The sequence below is a fragment of the Zosterops lateralis genome (genome assembly GCF_965231275.1).
Source record: "Zosterops lateralis genome assembly, chromosome: 4".
Lineage (NCBI taxonomy): Eukaryota > Metazoa > Chordata > Aves > Passeriformes > Zosteropidae > Zosterops > Zosterops lateralis.
This window is the reverse complement of record NC_139765.1, coordinates 69,742,133-69,753,004: the sequence shown is the minus strand read 5'-3', so window position 1 is coordinate 69,753,004 and position 10,872 is coordinate 69,742,133. Positions and strand designations below refer to the sequence as shown.

The following is a 10,872-nucleotide window of genomic DNA, read 5'->3' as shown; positions in this document are numbered from 1 at the left end:
GGAGGCGATCGCGTTACCTTTCACCTCGCAGGGGAGTCACTCTAGAAGGAGCGATAGCCAACTCTCAGCGTCAGCAGAAAAAACCCAACAATATCCCTCCAGCACCAGGAGCGCCTGTATATACATATTATATATATATATATAATTTTTTTTTCCTAAGTGACCAGTGACTTTTTGAAGCTCCGGGATGAGCCTTGAGGGTCTCGGCCGGGTTCCTGCATCCCCCAGAACCCCCAGTGATGCTCCCTCTGTGGGGCCTGGGATCTGCCGCCCGCACCTGGAAATGAAGCTTTATTCCAGGTTTATTCCCTGGAAGGAAACATCTTCACACCAAAGGTGGATGTGAAGCTTGGGGGGTGTTTATCCCCCTCCCCACTTCTCCCCCTGGGACGTGGCTGCCCATCCCAGCTGAGAGTGGTCATTTCCCCCTCCCACCTTCCCCAGGCTGCTCCTCCATGCCTCGTCTGGTTTTGGTGGCAGGACACCAACACACCGCTCCGAAATGAGCATCCAGCCCTAGAGAATAAAAATATCATCACCAAAAACCTGGGGAAGTTTTCTCGTGAGCAGATCTGCCCATGGATAGAAGTAAATTGGGGGAGAACACAGAGGCTGCAGCATTGGGTTTGGGGCAGTGACGCGAGTGGAGGGTTAAGTGTGGAAAATCAGAGCCCTTCCCCTGTCTGTTCCTCCATCTCCTCATCGCTGAAAGGTCTGGGGCATCCTCCGAGCCTGTGGCCACAGCCCGGCTCCTGCTGCCCCTGCAGCGCTTTAGGGCGGGGGTTCATCTTCCCTCCGCCCCCAGCCCTGGAAAACCCCCTGGGTGTTCCTGGGAAAAGGAGACTGAGGAGCGGCCAGGGGGCTGCGCATCCCCCCGGCGAGTCTGAGGGGATAGAGAGGAGGATCCCCAGGGCTGGGGACACAGGGAACCCCCAGGGCTGGGGACACAGGGAACCCCCAGGGCTGGGGACACACAGGATCCCCAGGTCTGGAGACACAGGGAACCCCCAGGGCTGGGGACACATGTCACTTCCAGGGCTGGGGACACATGGCACCACCAGGGCTGGGGACACAGGACACCCAGGGCTGGGGACACACAGGACCCCCAGGGCTGGGGACACATGGCACCACCAGGGCTGGGGACACATGGCACCACCAGGGCTGGGGACACATGGCACCACCAGGGCTGGGGACGCACGACCCCCAGGGCTGGGGACACAGGACACCCCCAAGGCTGGGGACACAGGGGCACCCCCAGGGCTGGGGACACAGGGAATCCCCAGGACTGGGGCCGGACCCTACAATCGGTGTGTCCCTGTCGAGGTGCTGCGAGGATGATGAGAGTCTTCCTCGTCCCGAGGAGAAGTGGGAGACAGCGGGAACAATCTTTGTCCCACCCCATTCTCAGAGCCAGAGGATGGATGTCCATTATATATATATATATATATATATATATATGTGTGTGTGTGTGTGTGTGTGTATTTATATTTTTTCTGTCTGTATCATGGAGCCTTACACAGATACAAATTCAAAATTAAAATAATAATAATAAAAAAAAATAAAAATAAGATCGGAAAATAAGATCATTAAAAATCCCCCCCAGGAGGAGAAGAACCAGCCCCTCGTCTCTAATGTCACCACTTTTCCTCGAAAGCTTTTCGATGCAGCGGAGCGAGCCCCGGCGTTATTGGTGTGATCATAGGTTTAATTACATTTTCCCCCTGTCTGCTGGCGGCTGCCGGCGCTGACAGCCGCTCCCGGGCCGGCTTTACATCACTCTCACATCGCTGTACCTGGCGCGTCCCCCTGGCCCTGCCCCTGTCCCCCCCCCAGCTCCACCTCCCGCCCCATCGATGGGTGTGTAAAGAAATGGCCCATCATATTCCTCCCGCTCTCGCTCTGCCCTTTCCCAACCCGGAAGAGCTCTGATCTTCAGCCCAGCCCGGAGGAGGAGGAGGAGGAGGGCAAGGGTGGGCGTTCGGAGGATGCGGCTCCCGCAGGTTTTCCCCCTCGGTGAGCGCTTGCGACATGCCAGCAGCGGCTCCGCTCCTCCCGCACTGCTGCTCTGAGCGCTCCAGCGGAACCGGCCACAATCCAAAGCGTCTGCCCAGGTCAGTGAACAGCGATTTGTCTGTCCGTGTGTCCCCACACCCCGCCATCCCACTCTCCTCCTTTTTTTCCCCTTTTTATTTTTTTTTTCTATTTTTATTTTCATATTTTTATTTTTTTTTTTCATCCTCCTTTTACTCCTTCTCCACGTGGAGGGCACCAGGATGGGGAGCTCGGCTCAAAGGATTTGAAACTCAGCCCCGACCCCCCTTTACAGCTTGGAGGGGAGAGTCGAGTATTCTCGGTGACCTTGGGGAAAGCCCCCCCTGATCCGTAAGGGAGCGATTTTGGGGAAACTGGGGAGAAGAAGATGTTTTACCCGTGGGTTTTGGGGGAGAAGGAATGAGGCTGGGAGATGGGACACGGCATTGACACAGCTGAGATGAGAAATATTCATCTCAGGACGGGAATGGATTTATATCTGAGGGATATCGGGGCCTTTCTGCGCCTATGTGCATATAATATATATATATATATATGTATATTTGTGTATATTTATATTGTATATCCGGACCCCCATAGTCTGTGTACAGATTTTCATGCGGGCAGGAGTGTGCCCATGGCTGAGGTTCTGTGCTCTTCCCCCCAATAATCCCCATTCGATTTGATTCTGTTAGCTTGATATGTGCTGTATAATATAATATAATATAATATAATATAATATAATATAATATAAATCCCTGTATATGTAGTACTCTATCTCTTCAGGTTAAAAATATTTGTATATAATACATAACCAGAATATTGTGCTTCCGACAGTATCGGCTTAGGGCGATTTTCCGCGGGTATTTCTCATTTTTTATTACCTTAGAAGCGCAAAGCAGAGCTACCCTGGAGGTGTGTGGTTAAGGCAGGCTGGGATGAGCAGGGAGATGGATCCGCTCCGGGCTGGACCCGCTCCTGGTCCCGCTGGGGGATCCTCGGGCCGGGCCGGGCTCCGGCAGAACTGGGGCCCCAAGGGAGAGAGGAGAGTTTTCTCTCTCTCCCGCCATCCCCGCATTAAGTCTCTCATCTCTTTCCCCGCCTTGTAGAAGAATTTTTTCACCTTCCAAACCGCGAGGAGAATGTTTAGAGAGGGAGCAATGGGAATGGCTTGTGTAGCCAAAAAAATCTACATTATCTGACATAGAGCGTTTTGAAAACAGAAAGGGGAGAAAATCTGTATCTATCTATCTATCTGTCTATCTATCTGTCTGTCTGTCTGTCCGTCCGTCCGTCCGTCCGTCCGTCCATCCATCCATCCCTCTCTCCATCCCGGCTCCTCTTCCCTCCGCGTGTCCGTGCCCAGGCAGCAGCGGGGCTCCGGGTGACGGATTTTAATGAAAGCGGATAATTAATAACCACCGGCCCTGCTTGTTTTCTCCATTATTTATGGGCCGCAGGTGCGGGGCGGGGGAGCCGGGACCTGTCCCTGCCGCGGGCAGGGGCTGCTGCTCCTGCGGGGTGACACCGCTCCCACCTCCCTGGATGCTCCGGGATCAATCCCGGACAGACAGGGGGACACTGAGGGTCCCGCCAACCTCAGGGAAAGGAGAAACAGCTTCTCGGGAAGGAAGGAGGGCAGAGAGAAGATTTTCCCCCACCCCGCCGCGGCATTTTGCTCCCGGCTGGGGCGAAGCGCTTCCTTCTCCCGGGGATGTGAATTTTTTGGATTTTTTTCTACAGAGCCGAGGGGAGCGTTTTAATTTTAAGGGGGAAAATAAAACGAGAAGGTTTTTTTTTTGCCGGCAGGGGCAGGTAGGGAGGGGGATGCGGAGGAGGGGGAGAACCCGGCCGGGGGCTGCTCTCGCCCCCCGGGATGTGCAGAGCATCTCCCTGTGCTGGGACAGAGTCTCGGGGTGCCCGTGTTTGCTCCTCAGGGGAATTTGGGGAGCGGTACCCCTCTCTTTAGAGCGAAAAAAAAAATCCTTCTCGTTCTGACACCCTCGGTGCTGTTCGAATTTTGGAGCCTCTGACGGTAAATGCGAGGGGATTTTTCCATTTACGGGGCGGGTTGTCGCCGTGCGGGGTTACAGCTGCCGGGGTTTGTTTTTTTGGGGTGCAAGGATGGGTTTAGACTGACAGGAGCAGCCCCGGAGCTCGGCGGAGTAAATGAGTAAATCGCTCCTGTTTTAATCCGGAGAGGTTGGGATGTGCCCCTGCGCCTCACCAAGGAGATGGTGTTAATTCTGCCGCCTCCTCCCACCCCAGCGCCGGGCCATCTGGGGTTTATTTTCTTTTTATCGAAAGTGCCTGGGTAATTTCTGCTTTCAGGAAAAAAAAAATTAAAAAAATTAAAAAAAAAGAAAAAAAAAAAAAAAGAAAAAAAAAAGAATTCTCAAACTCGTCGGCAGCTTCACCTTCTCCGTGGGGTGCGAGGAAAATAATTCTTGCCGGGTTTAAAGCCCGCAAAATGCTTCAATCCTCCTTCAAATCTCTCGCTCAAAACGCTCCTGGGAGATACAAACAAAATCGAGAAACCCAAAACAAACCGGTTCCCTCTTTTTTTTTTATTTTTTCTTCTTAATTTTTTTTTCTCCTATTGAGCACTTCTTTAACCTCGCCGTAATTTGGAGTGACTGCTCGGGCGGTTTGCTGCCTTTTTCTCCTCTTATTTTTTAAATTGTGGGGTCGAAGCCTCTGGAACTGTGCCCAGTTCCCTGCCCGGTGCCGGGGACCCGCTCCAGGGTCGGGAGGGGGAAAAGGGGAGAACGGGGGAAAATGGGGAGGTGGAATAAAAGGGAGAAGGAGAACCCTTTGCCAAAGCGCAGTTTTGCTGCCTGAGGAAGGAAAAAGGTGGCGGGGAAGGGAGAGAAGGGACTCACCGGGCTGAGCTGGAGCCGGGGCTGTGTGTGCAGGCAGGGAAAGGAGGGAGGGAAGGGAAGCGGGTCCTGGCCGGGTCCCCCCGCCCGGGGCAGCGGCCGCAGGGGTGACACGAGTCCCCCTCCCCTTGTCCCCTTGTCCCCTTGTCCCCTCTCCCGGCTCCTCTCCCCGCACTTTGGGGAATGTGTCGAGGGGAGAGGTCGCCCCTGGGACTTGCGGAGCCGGTTTTTGATCTTTCTCAGACCATTTTTTTTTACTCCTGCAGTGTCCCGGGGCAGTCGCCCTTCTCTCAGCTTCAAAGAAGGGCGGGAAGGGGGGGAGGAGGGAAAGAAAAGTCCCAGTTTCTCTCCTCCCAATTTTAATTCTTCGAATTTCTTTTCTACGGCAGAGTAGGGTTTTCCCCCCCTGTCTTCCCACCCCTCCATCATCAAATAGCATCACTTGCGCTGAAAAAAAAAATAGAAAAAAAAATAGTGTGTGCGTCTGTGGTGGGTGGTGGTGCACGAAGGGAGAAAAAATTGGAGCCGGTGATTTGTTCTCTCTCTGAATTTGCATGGCTCGGCATTTCTTTGTGCGTGTGTTTATGTTTCCTCCCCATCCTCGCGAAGGGCAGATAACTGAATTATTAGAAAAGAACGGAAATACGTAGGTACATTAAAAAAAAAAAAAAAAAAAAAGGCGAGAGATTTTTTTTTTTTAAAAAAATAATAATAATGAAAAAAAATACTACCCATGTGGCTGGTTTCGAAGCTGAAGGGAAGACTCATGTGAGATACGAAAGGGGAGAGGCAGAAATGTCAGTCTCTCTTTCTCTTTGACTATAATAATAATAATAATAATAATAATAATAATTTACCAGCTCCTAGCTGGACGGATGCTGATTACCGTTTAAACGCTAAAGGGGAAAGGGGGAGGTGGCCTTGGGGAAGTGGATCGTAATTTCTGCCTAATTCACGAAGGGATAAAAAAAAAAAGGAAAAAAAAAAAAATTCCCTTTTCTCTGCGCCTTTGTTTAACCCGAGATTATCTCAGCAGCCCGAGCAGGGCCCGGTACCCTCCCGGCGGGGCCGTCCGGGACAGCAAGTTGCTGTACATAGGCAAAAAAAAAAAAAGAAAAAAAAAAATTAATAATAATTTTCGGAGCTCTGCCCTGGGCCGTGTCCTCTCCATAACCCCCCGATTCCTCGCTCCCGGCTGTTTGTACAGCTTTACCTGTACTATTCTGGTACCCTGGAAAAAAAAAAAAGAAAAAAAGAAAAAAAGAAAAAAAAAAAAAAAAAAAAAAAAAAAAAAAAAAAAAAAAAATCCCAGCCTGACAAACGTAACTTAATCCCCTTTCAGTCAATTGTCGTTTAAAAGGGGGTAAAGGAGAGGGGGGAGCAGGGGGAGCCTGTCCCCGCCCCGAGGTTCCAGTCCCGCTCCAGAACCACCTTGTCTGTTCCTATTTTAACAGGAAGACCCGAAGGACATTAAAAACGAAACAAAACAAAACAAAACAAAAAAAGGGGGTGGCAGCTTTAGCGCTCCTTGACTGGTCATTTTTAGGGGAGCGGCAGGCTGGGGGGCAGCCCCATCCCGTCAAGTTTGGGGTTTTGTTGTTGTTGATTGTGTCTGTAGTTTTTTGGGGTTTTTTTTAATTCCCCCTTTTTGGGTCTCTAAGTGACAATAAAGTGTTGAAAGCGTTTTTCGTCGTGGCCTTTTAGGGGCAGAGTTATTCCCATCGCCCCCATCCCTCCCCTGGCCAGGAGTGATGCTGGAGCCCCTCTCTCATCCTCTCATCCCCTTCTCCCCCGGCAGAATTAACCCCCGAGCCCCCGGCCCTTATCAGGCGGCTGCTGCTGAGCTTGGGGCTAATTGCTGCAACAATGGGCTCCTATTAACGCCGAGCTGTCACTGGGAACCCGGCTGGGGGCTGGGGGGGGGGCGAGGTGATGGATCTGCAGCCACAGCCTGGGAAAAGGACGGTCAAGGCCAGCGCTCCTCTCAAAACCCCCGGGGATCCCCGGATAATCCGAGGAGACGGGGAAAATGATGGGTTTGATGTTTTTCTTTTTAATTTTTTTTTTTTTTTTGGGGGGGAGGTGTGTGTGATTTTTGCCCTCCCCGCCACGACTTCCTCCCGGCTGGGAGGGGGATAGGAAGATCGAGTATATCTCGGGTTGAAAATAAAGGGACAGCCTAAGCAAACTAGATTTGAAAGCGGTTTTGTCCTCCTCCCTCCCGCAAGCCGGGCTGTGGCTGCCAGGGACAGGAGGGGACCGGGGTCCTGCCGTGTCACCCCTGTCGGGGCAGGACGGAGCCCTCGGGGCTGTTCCCATTTCTATTTCTTTCTCCCTCTGCCACTGATGTGACTTAGCGTAGGTGTTGATTTATTATTTTATGTTACTTAAAAAAAATTCATTTTATTTTGTATTAATAATTCCCTGCCCTCCAAACAGCTGAAGCAAAGCGGTTTCCTCACTCCCTTCCCTTCGGGACAGGGCTAAAGGCACGTTTTCAAACGCTTTGGCAATTCTGTGACCTTTGGATGGAAATTCCCCTCCTGCGATCCCACGGCTGGAGGTCCCGGGGCTGTGAGCGCCGCAGGGAGCGGGGGTGGGAATGGGAATCTCAGCTCACCTGCCCAAAGCTCCTGGCTCGCGTTAAGGCCTCTCCCCTCCGATATTAAAAGACACAAAGTGACTTTTCCCCAAGTGTCGGAAACCCCTGTGGCCCGCGGGATGCGCTGGGGGTGTGAGGAGATTCGGGTGAAGAGGCAAATCCCAAAAAAGGCTTAAAGCTGGGGAGGGGATGGCGGGGAGAGGAAAGTTTGTGCTCCTGGACCTTGCTCTCCTCCTCCCCCCAAAGGAATCCCGGAGGAGGAGGAGGGGTGGGCAGGAGACCACCCTGGAGCTGGGACATCCCGGGAAGTGCATCGGGACAGCCCGCGCCGCTTTCCCCTGCGCTCCCCCCAGTTCCCGGAGTGTGGAAAGGAAGGGACACCCCGCGAAATGAAAACCCTGCGGGCAAAGCGACTCCTCTGAGTGGAGAGAGGAAACACGAGCTTTCCCGGAGCTCGGGGAGGACCATGAGCATCCCCCTGCTGTGTCCCCCTTCCCCTGATGGGCTGCAGGGAGCAGTTCCCGCTGCCCCCGGGCTCGACCCCCGGCGAGGTTGGGCAGCTCGGGGGAGCACCGAGCCCTGTTCCCCGGACACTTTTAGGTGGGGGTGACCTGTCACCCATTCCCGGCTCGTCCTCTCTCCTCGGCGCTCCTCACCCGGCACATTCCCCCCTGGCTGGGCCGGACTGACCCTAACGCGGGGCTATTTCACGGCTCTTATGCCTGTCCTGGTCGGCTTCCTTTTGAAATATATATATATATACATATGTATGTGCATACCCACGGAGCATCTTTCACCCGTGAAACCCCTGTCCCCACGCCCAGCGGCGATGGGCTGCACCGGGGGCTGAAACCCGGCCTTAAAACGGGCGGCCATGAGGATGGGAAGCATCCATCCGTCCATCCATCCGTCCATCCATCCATCCGTCCTTCCGTCCGTCCGTCCATCCATCTATCCATCCGTCCATCCCTCCGCCGGCTCCCGGCCGCAGGTTGAGCCCAGCGCGGCCCCGGAGCTGCGGATCCTCGGGTTTTAACGGGACCCCCCGGTATAAAAACTCCGAGAGCAGCTTTGTCCCGCAGCGGGGCTGGAGCGCTCTGGGCGGCGTGTGGGGACAGCGGGCACAGCACCCAGTGAGTGACCGTTCTAGTGCTTAAAAAAATTATATTATCCCTTTATTTTCTTTCTTTCTTTCTTTCTTTCTTTCTTTCTTTCTTTCTTTCTTTCTTTCTTTCTTTCTTTCTTTCTTTCTTTCTTTCTTTCTTTCTTTCTTTCTTTCTTTCTTTCTTTCTTTCTTTCTTTCTTTCTTTCTTTCTCTCTCTCTCTTTCTTTCTCTCTCTCTTCTTCCTTCTTTCCTTTATCTCCTTCTCTTTCTTCTTCTTCTCCTTCTCTCTTTCCTTCTTTCTTTCCTTCTTTCCTTCCTTCCTTCTTCCTTTCTTTCTTCTCTTCTTTCTTCCTTTCTTCCCTTTTCTTTTTTTCCCCGTCTTTCCTTTTCTCTCCTCGCCTTTTGTGTGTCTCTCTCTCTTTTCCCACCTCCTCTCTCTCGTTCTGTCCTTTCCCCCTGCGCTGTCCCCCTCTCCCCCCGTCCCTGTCCCTGTCCCTGTCCCTGTCCCTGTCCCCGCTGTCCCTGTCCCCATCCGTGTCCCGTTCCCGCCGGGCTGACCCCGGGGCACCGCTAGGGGATGCCCTGGCTCAACGCAGCGCCCGGCGCGGCCACCGAGCCGCGGGCCCGCAGCCAATCAGCGCCGCCGGGGGCTGGCGGGGCGCGGGTTCTCAGCCAATCAGCGCCGCTCGGGGCCGGCGCCCCAGTTCCTGCTCGCAGCCCATTGGCCGAGCCCGCGCGCGGGGGGCGTGGCCGGGCGCGGCGCCCGGGGGTCCCGTCGGTGCCGTCCCGCGGCTTTCCCGGGTCCGCAATGGGGCGGGGAGGGGGGCAAAAAACACCCCCTAAACCCCCCCAAAATCCACCGTGCAGACTTGCCCGTTGTTGTTCGCTTGTATCCATAAAAATACCATCAATGAGATCTTTTCTGAGCCGCGCCGCTGGAGGAGGCGGCTTTATTCCAGGGGGGACCCCCCCGGTGCTGCACCTGCCGGCACATCCCGGCCCGGGGGGCTCCGAGCCCTCTGCCATCCCCGGGCTGTCCGCTGGATAAACCAACCCATCCCCTCCATGCACCATCCCTGCGGGCTGCCCGCTCGCAGAGTTCCTGGGACAGCGGGAAAACTTAATTTCCCCCTTAAAAAAAAAAATTAAAAAAAAATTTCAAAAATAAATAAAACCAAAAGGAGAGAGGGTGGGGGGCGGTGGGAGGGGATGGACAGGAGTTTGTTGCCGGGGGGTTCCCGCGGGGGCGGCCGGAGGGCTCGGCCGGTCCCCTCCTCAGGCTCCGCCTCCCCCGGTCTATGACACTGGAACCTCCTTAAGTTGCGTCTCGCCACAGCTGTCTGTGAGCGCTGAGCCGGCTGGCGCCATCCTGCTCCTTTCTGAAAGAATGCCTTCCCTGTAAAAAAAAAAAAAAAAAAAAAAAAAAAAAAGAAAAGAAAAAAAAAAAAAAAAAAGAAAGAAAAAAAAAAGGGAGAGAGAGGGAGGAAAAAAAAAAAAAAGTAGGGAAAAAATAATAGTGCGAGCGAGCACAATCTGATCTGATCAAGCACTTTCAGCTTCATCCCTCCTGGGTCACTTACTGCTTCTCCACCAAGGTTTGTGCGGAATTTCTTTAGCGACTTGTCGCTTTTTAAATTTTTTTTTCTTTTGCCTCCCTTTTCCCCACCCTCCTTTTCTCCTCGCTCCTTCCTTTCCCCCCTCCACTCCCTTCTCCCATCGCTTTGCCCCCTCCTCGATTTCCCCCCCTCTCTTTTCCCCCTGTTTCCCCCCTTTTTTTGAGTTGCACAATAATTAATGAGCAATGAAGTGACTCTGGGCTGTGCAGCAGCGAATGGCACAAAGTTCTCACCGGCTTAAGCCGCTGGAGCTTCTCAGGTGCAAATAAAAAAAAAAAAAAAATTACCAAACAACAGCGACGACCAAAAAAAAAAAAAAAAAAAAAAGAAAAAAAAATAGAAAAAAAAAGGCAAAAAAATTTTAAATAGCCCCAAACGCAAGGAAAAGTAAGGTCTGGGCGGCAGGAGCTGCTGAGCTCTTGCTCCGAGCCCGGAGAGAGCGAAAGAGAAAGAGGCGCTTGGGGAGGTGGGTCCAGGGCAGAGCAGGCGCTTCCCAGGGATGGCTGCCCAGGGATGGGATGGGTTTGCTCCTGCCTAAAAAGTCAGGTGCTAAAGTTCAGAACTTCTCAAGTACGATTCTCTCCCTGCCTCTCTCTCTCTCTCTCTCTCTCTCTCTGCTCCTTCCCTTTCCTCTTTCTC

At 53.1% G+C, this 10,872-nt stretch overlaps 1 protein-coding gene across 3 annotated transcripts in view; it reads left to right on the top strand.

The window, feature by feature from the left end:
- Positions 1–1,929: 1,929 nt before the first annotated feature.
- Positions 1,930–10,872, top strand: part of GATA3 (GATA binding protein 3) — a 28,691-nt gene continuing 19,748 nt past the window's right edge. For 2 of the 3 annotated variants that reach the window (XM_083860285.1, XM_083860283.1), the window contains exon 1: positions 9,438–10,212. The gene's annotated coding sequence lies outside the window, so the exon portion shown is untranslated. Of the gene's footprint in view, positions 2,112–9,437; positions 10,213–10,872 lie in introns of those variants that run through there. The other variant, XM_083860284.1, reaches the window with a different exon arrangement.